The 17297-nt window shown below is 34.6% G+C and overlaps 1 long non-coding RNA gene across 1 annotated transcript; it reads right to left on the reverse strand.

Annotated features, from left to right (window-relative positions):
- Positions 1-1547: 1547 nt before the first annotated feature.
- LOC138704281 (uncharacterized) lies at positions 1548-16534 on the reverse strand. The gene is made up of 3 exons (XR_011333296.1): positions 16456-16534; positions 5247-5381; positions 1548-2050 (listed from the first exon to the last, which is right to left on the reverse strand). It is a non-coding gene; the product is annotated as an uncharacterized lncRNA (long non-coding RNA).
- Between the last annotated feature and the right edge of the window lie 763 nt (positions 16535-17297).

Raw genomic sequence — 17297 nt, forward strand, 5'->3', positions numbered from 1 at the left:
AGTCGCTCCTGACTACAGCGTTGCATGATGTCATAATTTACGAATTTAAAAAGTACGTCTTTCTGGAAAATTATTCAAAATATAGCAAAATGGCATTTCACTTTTTTTGTTGGTCTTTACTAAGGGAATTATCCACCAGAATTAATGACGTTACTTACGGTTCACCTTGTATAATAGTTAAAGGTAACATATTTGTTTTATATAGGAACTCTCATTACGATTATGTAAAAGAAACTACTCCATTATAGGGGTGAAATTAGATCAAAATTAGATAGTGACTTTTCTTATATGAGACAGATTTCCATCAAAATGCATACAGTATTAAAATGTAACATAATATGTGTTTGTATATACATTTGTGCAAAAGAAACTATCCCATTATATGGGTGAATTTAGAAAATTTAATAACTTTTCTCCAATTTTACAGATTTTGATCAAACTTTGTACAGTAATTACAGGTGACATATTCGTCTTGTATACAAACTCTCATTACATTTGTGTTAAGGAAACGAACATATTATAGTGGGTGAATTTAAATAAAATTATCAAATTTTCTCCTAACAGATATTATTAATCATTTTACACTGGTTAGAGGTAACATGTTTGTTTTGTAATAAGAGCCGAAGCTTTCTCAGCAGTTAGTTGAATAGGATTTTTGGCAGCTGACATGTATGCTCTTTTTATTTCTGTGGCACAGCTTGGTGTAAGTCCACATCTGTGGAGTAACGGTCAGCGCGTCTGGTCGCGAAACCAGGTGGCCCGGGTTCTATTCCCGGTCGGGACAAGTTTCCGGGGTTTTCCCTCAACCCAGTATGAGCAAATGCTGGGTAACTTTCGGTGCTGGACCCCGGATTCATTTCACCGGCATTATCACCTTCATCTCATTCAGACGCTAAATAACCTAAGATGTTGACAAAGCGTCGTAAAATAACCTACTAAAATCCTTGGTGTTGTACTTGTAATTTCCTTGACAAGGACAGCAGCTTCTCTCTTTTCCTGATCTCTCTCGCTCATCTGTGTAGGAGAGGGAAGTTCCTCCTTATTTTTGGATTGCAGTGTGTTCCTAGCTTTCTTTCTCTTAGACCTTTCAGAAGATTCAGACAAATGTTTGGTTGGTGTACGTGGAGATATCTCTTTGCTAGTACCAAGGGTAGTTCAGTATGTCTAATAATGTCGAATATTATGCTTTCATTCAGCCATTCATAGTTATTTTTTTAAGTATTCATAGTACGGCAACTTCTAAAAACAATTATTCACCGAATCCTTCAAGTAAATGTTGAACAAGTAGGGCATCCTTTGAATGGAATATGAGTAAATTTTTTGAAAAGGCTAAAACACGTATTGGATTGTAAAACAAAAAATATATGTATATAATTAAGGATGCATGATCTACCCAAGGCAATAGTGGTGACGAAGTCCTCACTACATCTTGTCTGGTTTCGGAGACGTATCGTGGATTCCGCATTGACAGAATTTATCAACATATTTTTTCTTCCTGTGGGATTATTTGAAGAAAAGTTGTAAAAAAATCTATCTCCCACCATACAGGATTTGAAGTTTTATATTTAAGCTAAAATTCCTGTGAAACTTCAAATTGTAGTACAATGTCACGAAACTCCTCTAAGTAACCATATAACATATTACTACCTCGGTGAGTTTCTTTTATGTAGGCAAAAATAATAAATACTTGCTTTGCAATGAAGATATTCCATTTTAAATTGCTAATCGTTTGTTTTTCCGTGTCCTACGGTACACGACATTCAAACTGATGGTATCACACCGACATAATTAATAGACTCGTTTACATAGTAACTTAAGTAATTAAAATAATAAGTTACTTCCACAACTACTGTTTTTACTTTCTTTTTGTTCACATGAAATAGTTGTGGAAAAGCTCTGGTGGTATATCATTTGAAAGTTGATCAATGAGGTTGTACAAGGCTTTAAATCTGTCTTGCAGAAAAGTGACATATGCAGAACGTAAATCAAGCTCATCGTAAACTTCTTTCACTTTTTCGACTTTATCTGGATCATGGCATCCGTAGCAATCCTGAAAAAGAAGTAAGAAGATGGATATTAATATACTCCGAAATTAAGACATTGTAGCCATAACATGACTTACGACCTTCAGTCTTGTGGAGAAATTCAGAAGCTACCCTATTGTGCAGGAACAAACTTTAACGTTATGGAAACGAATCATATAGTTGAAAAACAGAATAATTAGGCCTATAGTCTATGCATGGGCAATATGTTCTTGAGCGGAAACTATTTATACCATCCTTTCATGTCTCTGTCCACAAATGAATTATAATTTGCAGAAACCTCACATGTCGATTTGAGTAAATTTTTTAAGAAAACCAAAAACTGATTATCTATAGTAATTGCACAAGTGCTGTTTTATCTTATTGATAATTTCACGAGTCCGAAGGGCGAATGAAATTATGCTGATAAGATGAAACCACGAGTGCAATTTAATAAGATTATTCAACGAATAAAATTAAATAACTTGAAAAACTGTATTAATTACGTAAATGAAAAAATTATTATAAAAACACAGCAATACGACATTATATTTCCTTGTAATGAAATTAAAAAAACAAACTGCTGTCTATCATGGCATAGTAAATAGACTACCTAGTATTGCCAACTACTCAGAGCGGAAATACAGAAACAATAATAGTTAACCTCAAAAGTAAGATAAGCTGAAATGTTACATTAACAGAATAAAAACACGAAAGGTTTTTACAGATATTTATTTATAACTTCAAGTTACATTTATTGAAAACCCAATTTTCAAAGTTAAATTTTGTTGGCATTTCTTGATTTTCTGTGATTGACACTGAAGTATTGTAGGAGGCGTCTTATCAGATAAGACGCTATGAGACGCTTCCTCACAAGGCGTCCTTTCAAGAAACAGAACTGTGATTGGTTGATATTAAATCTATTCCGAAACATTATTGCCAATATCACAAATTCATCCTATAAGTAGATTTGTCTTCAGAAACGTTTGGTATTTTAAGTGACTATTTTTATTAATGATTCATAATAAGTTCTAGAGTTTGACAGACATGAACTTTAATGTTTTTCTTTGGTATTTTCTGGAAAGAGAATCTGAATTACCTAGACATGTGGGGATTTCTGTAATTCATGACTGGTAACAATTATTTTATTCCTTTAAAAAGTTCTACGTTAAAAAAGACGAAGAGAGAATTTTTTAAAAATCTTCTAATCTACTTTAAATGTATATTTAAGTCAAGCAATTACGAAAACATAAAATAAAACAAAAAAATTATATGATTGATACATTAAATTCCTCAAATTCCTTTAATCCAGTAAAGAAACAAAAGAAATTAAACTGAACAATTTTTTTGTTTCTCACTTGTCCTGGAGTTGTGATCCTGCAATTGACTGTAACTTGTTGCCACAGTAAAAAGTACATCAAGCACTAGCCGTGTGGAGTTTCTGCACCATTTGAAAGGCCTATTTATATTACAACCGTATGAAAAACTGAATTTGAGAAAAAATGTGACTTGTAGAGTTTCTGCAATTTACGATTAAAATATTCTACCTGTTCGTATTGCAGTCGTACTTTACTTCAAGGTTTAACTGAAAATCATCCTGATAAACGTAGTGAATTCTAGTACTGTGTAATTTTAGTGATGTCCAAGGAGAAACAGTCCTGCAGATGTGAATCAGTTAATCGTGATAGTGCTTTGTTCTTGAACTATTTCATAAGTGAGAAAGTTTTTTTCGCATAAGTTGGTTATGCGTAATATTGAAAGAAACAGTCAGCAATATTTGGAGTCTCTTTAAATCTTCTATGCCCCTCAAAAGCTATGAATTACTCGTTTTTGAAACAAATATTTCAGCGCTACGCATGACTGTAGATCTATCAATTGAAATTCCGCACCAGCAGCTACATTATTCTATTGAATAATCTTGATTTTTCTAAGTCCACACTGGATTGAAAGGGGTTATACAACATGAAATATTGCAAGGTCTATTAGGTCGCTAAAATAGTATAATGGATGGGTAGGAACATTATTTGTTCCAGCTGTACATCAAAGTTTGAATTGCAAAAAGGGTCTCAGGTGCGTTCTTGCACAATTTTACTCGCATGAGGAGAGCAACAAATGCCATTAAAAAAGCACCAGGTTGAGAACGCCTGCTGTAGAAGTTATCAGTTCGGAAGCTGGCGAATAGGGCGTGGTTCCAAGTAGCTTTGGAGTGAGTAACAGTTGATGCCTTTCTTTTGCATTCTTCAAAGTGCCGGTGAGGTGAATCCCGTGTAGTGCCATTGATTGGCTCCCTCTTTCGCTAGGTCTTACTCTTGTAACGTTTTTATACGGACAACAATGTAACTTTATTACCTCAACAATAGGATTTGCTCTCCACACAGTAACTCAGTATTCGTTAGTGCACTCCACTGACGACAATCACAATTTACTTGGACTATTACGAACAACAATGAACTGTTAATCTGAACTAATATTTACAAAGCACTATTTACAACACAGAACGGTCAGTTCTCAGTTCACAGCTCGTTTGTCTTGGCTAGTTCTTCTAGCTCAGTCACTCGCGTTCACAGAATCTCGTACCACAGACCTTCAGAGACGATCCGCTGAACTTCGAACTCAGGTCCCCCAACTGCGGTCCACTGCACTCTAACTCCGGGCTTCAGGCTCCACAGTTACGGACACAACTCAAGTCGCGCTCTGGTCTCGAAGCTGGCTTCACTTCTACACAAGACTGGCTTACTGACTGATTGAATCAAATCTGCTCTGCTGACGGGCTCAATGAATCACTGTCCGAGTTCACTCGCGTTTCTTCTTTTATAACCACAGCGACGTAGCCTGGAAAGTTCGAGTTCGCGATATTTCCACTTCGACGGACTTCTCGGCCTCTCAAGGCAAGCAGAAGATGGGCGCGCAACCTCCCCTCGCCGCGTCGCCCCTTTCCCCTCTCTTCTCTCCGTGGAGCCCGTGTCGACTCACGCGCGACCTGCTGTCTTGCGGGACGCTGGTCGTGAGTTCGAATCTCACGTCGCTGTCAGAGTATTTTAGTAAATAACATGTTATTTCGGTATTTTTACAATAAATTTTATCTTCATTGCCTTTACATTTGTAAATGAATCCCGTTCACAATGATGATGCATTTTTGTCAACTGACTTAAGAGTCATCCTGTGTTTTTAAAACTCACGTGAATGCTTTCTCCATTTATTACATAAAATGATGTTTGTTCTTACCTCTAATATAGCTTTCTGTTCCGGAGTGGCTCGCTGCATTGCAGTTACTATGAACCAGGTACACTTTCGTGTTTCAATGTCGGTGCCGATCTTGCCGGAGATTGCCGGGTCTCCATAGCAATCTATGTAGTCGTCCTGTGGAAATAAATATTGGAATAATTTTCCAACATGAAAGTTGCTAGTTAGGCATATGATGACTCATTCACTTACATAATGTGCGTGTGAAGTGAATAACTGAAAATATTTTGGCAGGTGATATTTGATGTCAAAATTTGAAAGGCATGTTGGTCCGACAAGTTAACAAATTTAAAGAAATAAATAACAAAAGTCCTTCAATAACTGTCTATTCAAAATACAAAATATTACATAGGTTACATGAACGTATCTTTGACTAGCGCTTTCGCTATTATAATAGCATCTTCAGGTTAGACTTGCGTGATGTTAAGCTTTTCATATAAAGACGTAGATGGACAAGTAACATCGAAATGTGTCAAGGTACATGACATGAAAATATAAAAGTACAATGATAAGAAAAACAAGTAAAATTTGACTTATGAACAGACGAATATATATATATATATATATATATATATATATATATATATATATATATATATATATATATATATATATATTCGTCTGTTATATATATATATATATATATATATATATATATATATATATATATGACAGTTACATCTTCATGAGATCTCAAAAATTAATACATAAAAGTATTCGGAGTTAAAGCCTGCAGAAACATGTATGCAGCTTATAGATCAAAATTTGTTTGAAAATTGAAGTCTGCAAAACATATATGCAGCTTAAAATTGAGATACAGATAGTTAAAAGAATAACAAATTAAAATATTGTTTTCCATCAGTCATCACCAGGGGCGGCCCGTCCTTATGTGCTACAGTGCTACAGCACAATGATAATTTTTGCTCATATAATGTATTTGCAATACCACAGTATTTGATCTGTCATTTGACAATTTCCCGTGGTTATGTTCATGACACGTTATAGAGTGTTTAGTCTTCGGTCTTCGCTCTTTGGTGCCTCAGGGGATACAATGTGCTACTCAAAATCTACATGAGAATGTAGACATTTAATGCGCATGTGCGAAGCTGAAATCACTGCTCTGATTGGCTATTTTTACGCGAGAAAGTGCTGTAGTCAGCTTCAGCACTACACAGCTTGGAGATTGCAAAAGTAAAGCGTAACGAAAGAATGCTTGTTTGTGGAAGAACTCGGAACTATGTACAATGTATTTGGTAATTAAAGTGTCCGATTGCTCTGCCATCTACCAGCTTTTTGAGGTTCCTCTTGAATCAGTCAGCAAGCGACGGAAAATGGAATCCCAGAAAATTGAAGTCAAGGAAGTATATGACCGTATAATTCAGGAAAATACTTATCGTTTCCAGTCTTTAAGCTACCTAGACGCAACAAAATTGTTAAACAGCAAATTTTTTGACAATTTTTCGCATAATTTTCCTGAACGCGTACTTGAAGTTGCTGTCAACAGCTATACTATACTGAATAAAAGAGTGTTAAAGACACAACTTGGAGTTCTATACGGAAGACCCGACTTCCGGAATATAGATGGCTGTTCAATTGTTACAATACATAGCCTCCAACAATTCACAGGATCAATTCTGTGAGGTAACGAAGTTGTTAAATATTTTGGTTACAACACCAATAACCACTGCTGAGCCAGAAAGATGTTTTTCTTGCTTAAAACGTATAAAAACGTTTTTAAGGAACACTATGTCCCAGGATCGTCTCATTGCTCTTGCAATACTGTCAATAGAAAAGAGTATGATGTCCAGGATGGAGGGTTTAACACCAGGGCAATTGACAAGTTCTGCAGTAGGAAGGAACGTCGTACGGATTTCATATTTCGTCACTAGGCGAGTCTCAAATTAAGATAAATACATATAAGTGTATACAGTAGGCCGATATAGAGATTGTAGCACACTCATTATTTTGACCACCAGCCGCTACTGGCCATCACGACGTGGCAGCACATTGTAAAATCTGTAAAAATCAATAATAAGTTTTACTGAAGGGACCTGTATAGAAAACAGAAAGAAAAATGAAGTGACGATAAACCACTTACGAGATCTTTGGTGTTGGCGTAGTAAAAGAAGTAATGTTGCCTGGTCGGTAGCGTGGTAATGACTGGTGCAGTAACACAGTATGAGAAAATACGTCATGACGTAAGTGGAGGGGGGTACGTGCCGCAGTGAGAAGAGCTTCCATTGGCTAATTTAAATAAGGGGTTACCGGAACTAGGTAATTGTTCATTAATTAATGAAACAGTATTATTAAGCGATTTAGCTATGTAAAATTCTTCAGCAACTAAATTAAAGGTTGCATTACTGATGGGTTTTAAAATCTGTAAAGCGTCGGACATTTTTTGAAGTTCATGGTTGTTCTCAATCAAATGGGTTGCAAATTTGGATTTATTACGATTGTGACGGAAATCTGCTTTATATTCAGAATATATCGTCCTAAAATTCCTTTTAGTTTGGCCAATATACTTTTTTCGACAATTCTCACAATGCAGCATATACACTCCACCACCGGCATATTTATCAAAGTTACAAATATTGTTCGAAATAACATTATTAAGTTTATTACCTGTTCTAAAAGAGATCTTTACATTTTCTTTTTTTTTTTTTTTTTTTTTTTTTTTTTTGAAAAAATTATGCAACTTGTATGATACATTATTATAAAAAGACATTGTGTTCCAGTATTTAGATTTTTTATTATCAGTCAAGGGCGTGAGCGTAATATCTGAACTCTTGTTTAAAAGAGATTTTCTTTTAGAAAGAAGTCTATCAATTTTTTATTGAATCCATCTTCTATTGCAAGTCCTACTATATATTTGTATTCTTTTAAATAGTTTTTCTTGGAAAGGGGGACATTCAACAATCTATCAATAAAGAAAACGAAAGTAGTGTTTGTAGGTTTTCTAAAGATATCGTAATCGAAACGTTTATGTTTTCTGATGACTTTTAAGTCTAAGAAATTTATAGATTTGTTACATTCAAGTTCTATGGTAAATTTTAAGTTAGGATGTAAACTATTAAAAGAATGCAAGATACCTTCATGGGTGTCAGCATGACTCTCAAAAACTAACAAGGTGTCGTCAACATATCTGTTGTAAGAAATGATGTTATGTTTAGCAGCAAGTTTTTCGATATGTTTGTCTTCCAAGCTCTGTAGAAATACGTCGGCTAAAAAACCGGAAAGAGAGTCACCCATTGCTACACCTCGAGTTTGTAAGAAATATTTATTGTCGAAACGGAAATAATTTTGTTTTGTGCAAACAGAATGCAACTGCATTAATTGACTGATGATTTTTTCATCGGTGTTAAGTTTGTGCAATTTCTCTGAAATTATCTTTAAAGTTTCATCAAGTGGAATATTGGTATATAAATTTTCGATGTCCAAAGAGACAAGTTTTGTGGATTTATTAATACTTAAGCGTTGTAATCTTTCAATAAGTTGTTGGGAATTATTCAAAGAATATCTGTTATCCATCTTAAGTATTTGTTTCAAATATTTCAACAAAAATTTATTAATTTTGTGGTTTGGTGAATTTACGCTATTAACAACCGGACGCATAGATAAATCCTTTTTATGGGTTTTTGGTAAAGCTTTAAGGTTGGTAAACTTGGATTCTTAGCAATATATTTGTGTGCATCTTTCTCATGTATGATATCCGGAGCAGATTTTATGGCTGATTTTATAGATTTCAAGTTTATCAATGGGGTTATAATTAATTTCTTCGATATTATTCTTAGCGATGAATTCATATGTTTTATTAACGTAATCAGGTTTTTCCATGATCACAACTGCATTGCCCTTGTCAGCTTTAGTGTGGATCAAATTATTATGTTTGAGTTTTTTACCAAGTGCAGTAACTTTCTGGTGCGTTAATTTGGCTTCTTTAAACTGTCGTTTTGTGTTGGGATCATTTTGGTAATTCTGAATAATCTTAGAAGTATGGTATCTCAAATAATCTTTACAGTTGTGTTCGCAATTTTGAATAACATGTTCAGTCTCTATAACCAAATTATCAATAGTATTGTCCAAATTGTGTGGAGGGTAATTAAACTTGTAAACTTTTACGTAAAAAACTGGATTCTTTGTTAAAACAAAATGAAGTTGTTCACAATGTGAGTACCCATGCGGCACAAAGAACCATTAATCTTTCCAACGTAGCTTTCTCTACAGATGAATTGGACATTCTTAACAAAGGTTATATTTGAAACAAATACTTAAGATGGATAACAGATATTCTTTGAATAATTCCCAACAACTTATTGAAAGATTACAACGCTTAAGTATTAATAAATCCACAAAACTTGTCTCTTTGGACATCGAAAATTTATATACCAATATTCCACTTGATGAAACTTTAAAGATAATTTCAGAGAAATTGCACAAACTTAACACCGATGAAAAAATCATCAGTCAATTAATGCAGTTGCTTTCTGTTTGCACAAAACAAAATTATTTCCGTTTCGACAATAAATATTTCTTACAAACTCGAGTGTAGCAATGGGTGACTCTCTTTCCGGTTTTTTAGCCGACGTATTTCTACAGAGCTTGGAAGACAAACATATCAAAAACTTGCTGCTAAACATAACATCATTTCTTACAACAGATATGTTGACGACACCTTGTTAGTTTTTGAGAGTCATGCTGACACCCATGAATGTATCTTGCATTCTTTTAATAGTTTACATCCTAACTTAAAATTTACCATAGAACTTGAATGTAACAAATCTATAAATTTCTTAGACTTAAAAGTCATCAGAAAACATAAACGTTTCGATTACGATATCTTTAGAAAACCTACAAACACTACCCATACTATTCACTGCCAATCCAGCCATCCCCAATCTCATAAGCATAGTACTTTCGTTTTCTTAATTGATAGATTGTTGAATGTCCCCCTTTCCAAGAAAAACTATTTAAAAGAATACAAATATATAGTAGGACTTGCAATAGAAAATGGATTCAATAAAAAATTGATAGATAGACTTCTTTCTAAAAGAAAATCTCTTTTAAACAAGAGTTCAGATATTACGCTCACGCCCTTGACTGATAATAAAAAATCTAAATACTGGAACACAATGTCTTTTTATAATAATGTATCATACAAGTTGCATAATTTTTTCAAAAAAAAAAAAAAAAAAAAAAAAAAAAAGAAAATGTAAAGATCTCTTTTAGAACAGGTAATAAACTTAATAATGTTATTTCGAACAATATTTGTAACTTTGATAAATATGCCGGTGGTGGAGTGTATATGCTGCATTGTGAGAATTGTCGAAAAAAGTATATTGGCCAAACTAAAAGGAATTTTAGGACGATATATTCTGAATATAAAGCAGATTTCCGTCACAATCGTAATAAATCCAAATTTGCAACCCATTTGATTGAGAACAACCATGAACTTCAAAAAATGTCCGACGCTTTACAGATTTTAAAACCCATCAGTAATGCAACCTTTAATTTAGTTGCTGAAGAATTTTACATAGCTAAATCGCTTAATAATACTGTTTCATTAATTAATGAACAATTACCTAGTTCCGGTAACCCCTTATTTAAATTAGCCAATGGAAGCTCTTCTCACTGCGGCACGTACCCCCCTCCACTTACGTCATGACGTATTTTCTCATACTGTGTTACTGCACCAGTCATTACCACGCTACCGACCAGGCAACATTACTTCTTTTACTACGCCAACACCAAAGATCTCGTAAGTGGTTTATCGTCACTTCATTTTTCTTTCTGTTTTCTATACAGATCCCTTCACTAAAACTTATTATTGATTTTTGCAGATTTTACAATGTGCTGCCACGTCGTGATGACTGATGCAAAACAATATTTTAATTTGTTATTCTTTTAACTATCTGTGTCTCAATTTTAAGCTGCATATATGTTTTGCAGACTTCAATTTTCAAACAAATTTTGATCTATTAGCAGCATACATGTTTCTGCACGCTTTAACTCCGAATAGTTTTATGTATTAATTTTGAGTCCTCATGAAGGTGTAACTGTCATACATATATATTCGTCTGTTCATAAGTCAAATTTTACTTGTTTTTCTTATCATTGTACTTTTATATTCTCATGTCATGTACCTTGACACATTTCGATGTTACTTGTCCATCTACGTCTTTATATGAAAAGCTTAACGTCACGCAAGTCTGACCTGAAGATGCTATTATAATAGCGAAAGCGCTAGTCAAAGATACGTTCATGTAACCTATGTAATATTTTGTATTTTGAATATAAGAAAACTTACAGTATTTGAAGGACTTTTGATATTTATTTCTTTAAATTTGATGTCAAGATAATTCTAACCTAAGCAAGTATTAACTAAAATCGTGTTATATGTGTCTGTAATAATCAGGTCTCTATTAGCATCTTTCTAAAATGATTGACTTTCACTTAGATGTCTTCGGACATTGGCTTCGCCGTCAATTTTGTCTGCCGGGCGGCCTACCTCCTCCGGCTCATACAGCTGTTTGCAGTGAAGACGAAAATAATTAATTGTGGTTATTCAGTTAATAATGAAAAACAGTTAACCAATTCTGACAGTAATTCATTTCATAATAGCAGATTTCTCAGGACATGCTTGCGCTGCGACAAAAATAGACAAATCAAATTATATTAAATATTTTTCTGTATAAAAAGTCAATTAATTGACGAGGGATTAAATACACTCTAGAACAGCGGTCATCAGCACAGAGCACCCTGGGGCTAGCGTCTCTTACCCGTGGAGAACACACTGCACTATGGTGCACTCGTAGCTGCTAGCGGGTACGAGTGCTGACGACCACTGCTCTAGAATATCATGGCCAACGGCTTCAACAGCTGGGTACCGCGTTCTAAGGAGTGCAGTGACAACAAGAAATGTAAACATAACACAATTGCTTTTAATTATGGCATTGGAAATTTGATTTCTTGTATGTACGTTTACCGACTACTACTTTAAAAATTGAAGTAGAAGGTAACTATTTATAATTGGCTGAAGAAAATGCTCATAGTAGGAGAAATGGAGATTTTTAAAATCATTAATTATGATTGTATAATATAAAATAAGCTTTTCTTACTGGCTGTTTACCGAATATTTGATTAGTCGTAAAAGTAAGTCGAAGAGTTTAAAAATAATATTTTTTGTATACTAACATTATAAACAGTCTTTATCGTTAGCGAAAATCGTGCATAATATATACGGCATTATCGTACAAGTGTCGTAAAAATATTACCATGCAAACTATAACACCATGGCTTCTATTAAGAAGGCATAACTTGTATCATACAGTTAACATTACGAAACGATTTGCCAGTGCTATAATACACTCAGGGGAAAAAAAAAAAAAAAAAAAAAAACCGATCACTTCTATATATGCTTGTATTTTGTTGCCAATTATTTCAAAATGAAACAAAACCCATTTAAACAAAATAATGTTTCATTTAGCACCTTATACGACAACATTAAAAAAAATCTCTGATGAGAAAATTTACAAAAAATTACAAAGGGCGTATAACTATGGCATCGTTTGGTCTAACTGTTTTTTCATTTTATGGTGCCTTAAACATTAAAAACTCTTTTTAGTAACGGGTATTACCCCCTCTGGCTTGAATAACTGCATCCATACGTCTTGGCATGCTCTCAATTTGGTTAGCAATGTCTTCTTGAGGAATAAGTTCCCATTCTTCGCCAAGTGCTCGCCTCAACTCTTGTAACGATTCTGGTCTCGGTCGTCTATTCTTAACACGCCGTCCCAGCATGTCCCATACATGTTCAATTTGGTTCATGTGTGGACTCCTTGCTGGCCATGGAAGAACATGGATTCCCACTTCTTGGAGATAATCTCCGACCGCATGGGCAATATGCGGCCGTGCATTATCATGCATTAAAACAAAATTATCGCCTACAAATTGGCCAAATGGCACAACATGATCAAACATTCATTTATATACCTATCAGCTATTAGTCTTCCATTTTCAACAAAAACCTACTCTGTACGAGCATCCGTACACACTCCTGCCCAAACCATCACTCCACCACCTCCATACGGCACATTTTCGGAAATGCAACACTGTGAAAATCGTTCTCCCCTCCTTCTCCAAACTTTTTTACGTCCATCAGGTGAGCACAGATAGAAACGGGACTCATCGGTGAACAGAACACAGCTCCACTGTCCATTTCTCCAATCCCTGTGATCATTTGCAAAACACAGTCGTTCAACTCGATGCATCCTGAGAAGTCTGGGACCAGTTGCAGGTCTACTTGATATCAGTCCACTTGCTTTCAACCTCCTTCTAACTGTTTTGGCCGAAATTGGGCGTCCATGCATGTTAACAAATTGCTGGGCTACACTAGTAGCTGGCAGATTGCGCTCCCTAAGAACTCTCAACACCATATACCTGTCTTCATTTGGATTTATAGCTCTTGGACGACCCGAACCTGGTCTTCTGGTATATTCTATGGTCTCTCTATACCGTTTTATGGCATCATGGGTTGTGCTTCTAACCATATTCATAACATTTGCAATGTAACGTACACTGCGTCCATCATCGTAAAGGGCTACAGCTCGAGCCACATCTTCAGGTCGCATCTTGGTTTAAGACAAATGTTACAACCCCACTTAAACTCAGAAAATGTAAAAATAAACAAATAACGAATGATAACGATAATGAAGCACAAAATGGTTGGGACAAAATTGTTATAGCTGAGACTCCGAAAGCAAAATTGGAATATTTGGTTGTAATGGCTTGTTTATAAAACAAAAAACAATCAACAATGTATACACGTCTCCATAACAACAGATGGCTACCATAATATTGTATGAGAAGATAATGTTTTGCAAAATACCAGCAAATATTAAAGCGTCCGGATTTTTTTGTCCCTGAGTGTATTTAATGTATCATTGTTGTCATAGCAACCTTTTCTTCATAGACTTACACTAAACTACCCATCATCACAAATCTGATATTATTTCTTTATTAATATTGTGTTTTATAGTGCTGTCGTACAAAAAAAGGTATGAATCTCATTCATAATGTTATTATTACATTATAAACTTGTTTCATAATATTACTATTTTAATTTTGTTGGTTACTGTAAAGTAAAATGAACATATCGCACTTTTATTTTCTCCTTTAGAGTTTTAATGTTTTAAAATTTTGATTTTCTGACGTAAAATATGCATCATTATTTTCTACGATCTGTAGAATAATAATTATTTGATTGAAATGAGAATTTAGAAATATTTCTTAATCTTTTCACTTTATTCTGGAATAAGCGTGTGTTATTGGCTGTGTTTTCTTTCTTACTTACTTACTTACTGGCTTTTATGGAACCCGGAGGTTCATTGCCGCCCTCACATAAGCCCGCCATTGGTCCCTATCCTGAGCAAGATTAATCCAGTCTCTACCATCATATCCCACCTCCCTCAAATCCATTTTAATATTATCTTTCCATCTACGTCTCGGCCTCCCCAAAGGTCTTTTGCCCTCCGGCCTCCCAACTAACACTCTATATGCATTTCTGGATTCGCCCATACGTGCTACATGTCCTGCCCATCTCAAACGTCTGGATTTTGTGTTCCTAATTATGTCAGGTGAAGTATACAATGCGTGCAGCTCTGTGTTGTGTAACTTTTTCCATTCCCCTGTAACTTCATCCCTCTTAGCCCCAAATATTTTCCTAAGAACCTTATTCTCAAAAACCCTTAATCACTGTTCCTCTCTCAAAGTGAGAGTTCATGTTTCACAACCATACAGAACAACCGGTAATATAACTGTTTTATAAATTCTAACTTTCAGATTTTTTGACAGAAGACTAAATGACAAAAGCTTCTGAACCGAATAATAACAGGCATTTCCCATATTTATTCTGCGTTTAATTTCCTCCCGAGTGTCATTTATATTTGTTACTGTTGCTCCAAGATATTTGAATTTGTCCACCTCTTAGAAGGTTAAATCTCCAATTTTTATAGTTCCATTTCGTACTATATTCTGGTCACGAGTCATAATCATATACTTAGTCTTTTCGGGATTTACTTCCAACCCAATCGCTTTACTTGCTTCAACTAGAATTTCCGCGTTTCTCCTAATCGTTTGTGGATTTTCTCCTAACATATTCACGTCATCCGCATAGACAAGAAGCTGATGTAACCCGTTCAATTCCAAACCCTCTGTGTTATCCTGAATTTTCCTAATGACATATTCTAGAGCGAAGTTAAAAAGTAAAGGTGATAGTGCATCTCCCTGCTTTAGCCCGCAGTGAATTGGAAAGGCATCAGATAGAAACTGGCCTATACGGACTCTGCTGTAAGTTTCACTAAGACACATTTTAATTAATCGAACTAATTTCTTGGGAATACCAAATTCAATAAGAATATTATATAAAACTTCTCTCTTAACCGAGTCATACGTCTTTTTGAAATCTATGAATAACTGATGTACTGTACCCTTATGCTCCCATTTTGACTGTATTTTCTGAACATGTAATTATATTTAGGTCGTAGAGTTTATTTTAAATTTTCCAAGACTTTGTTTTTCGTGGAATGAACAATGTTCATTCTAACACAGTTGGAACAAGAGAATTAAACGGTATATAGTCTATATTTTTGCTTAAGAGTTTAAAAATAATGTACAAGGCAATGATCTTCAACAAGCCAGGTGAGGTGGTTGCTCAGAGCAACACAACTTAATATGTACTGCCTGCTTGTTGCAACGTTGCAAGATGCCATAGTTATTGTATTTTAAAATGCGCGATTTTTCTGGAAAACAATTAAAAAATAGCAGAATGGTATTTGACTCTTTTGTTGCTCTTTACTCAAGGAATCGCAACACTAGAATTAATGACACTACTGCTCACTCTGTGTAGGTTTGCTTGGAGAATTCTCAATTTCATGTCCAGAAATACCATGTCGTCATCACCGATTCCAGAAAATCTCTCGCTTTCGATAGTGTTGTCACATAAATCTTTAAGGAAGAAGGAGACTCGGCTTCCTTTTTCCTTCTCCTCTATCTCCTGTTTATAGTTTATAATATTGCTGTTATTGTAGAACTGTCATTATTGAAAACCTTTGGAAAATGATAATTGCGTTTAGGCCTATATCGGCATACATGAGTAAAACCTTTATTAAAAGTTAATAATGAAATTATTACTTACATGAATTTGTACCAATTCACCGATCTTCAATAAAATGTCGTTACATTGACGAATTATTTCTTCGTTTTTCAGGCCTGTCTGAAGAAAGTCACATAAAATTATAAATTGCTTAGTTAAAGTTACTATACATATTTTAGTAGCCACCGTTTAAAAGAAATGTGACACGAGAGTTGAGGAAACCCGTGTGATTACGTGCAAGTTCTATTGAGGAATTTGGGTAATGGAATTGAGAATAAATAAATACTATTTTCTGTAAAATTTAAGTATGTGTAATGATCGCAATGAAATAAGCTATGAATAGCAGTCAATCATTTAATAGTAATAGTAGTAGTAATAATAATAATAATAATAATAATAATAATAATAATAATAATATAATAACCTAATAATTAAGACAGCGGGTACTTCAGAGAGAACAAGTAAAAAACTGATCTTCAGCCAGAGACAGTCACTTTTCTAAGTGGTTTCAAAATGTACCCAGGTCATATAATATTGTATTCATATATTTATTGATGCTGTGAAGGTAAAATTTTGGCAGGTCATGTATTATTTTGTTCTTTAAGCCCTCATGAGTACATAATATATAGCAAATTGTTTTCTAGTGCAAGATGGCGCATACGTTCGAAAACGATATAGAAAGTGCTCTCAAAAACTATTGAAAACACAGCAGACAGCAGCAGAAAGAAAGAAAACAGAGAAGACTTACGTAAAGCGGTAAGTGAGATTAGGAAATGTTTTGTGGAAATGAAGGTAGTAGAGAAATAGAAAACGCTGCAAACACAGCAAAAGAGGTTAAGAGTGTACAATCAGAAGGCGACCTACAGAGAGGAGACAGATGTTTG

This window comes from Periplaneta americana, chromosome 8, assembly GCF_040183065.1.
Source record: "Periplaneta americana isolate PAMFEO1 chromosome 8, P.americana_PAMFEO1_priV1, whole genome shotgun sequence".
NCBI classification, from domain to species: domain Eukaryota; kingdom Metazoa; phylum Arthropoda; class Insecta; order Blattodea; family Blattidae; genus Periplaneta; species Periplaneta americana.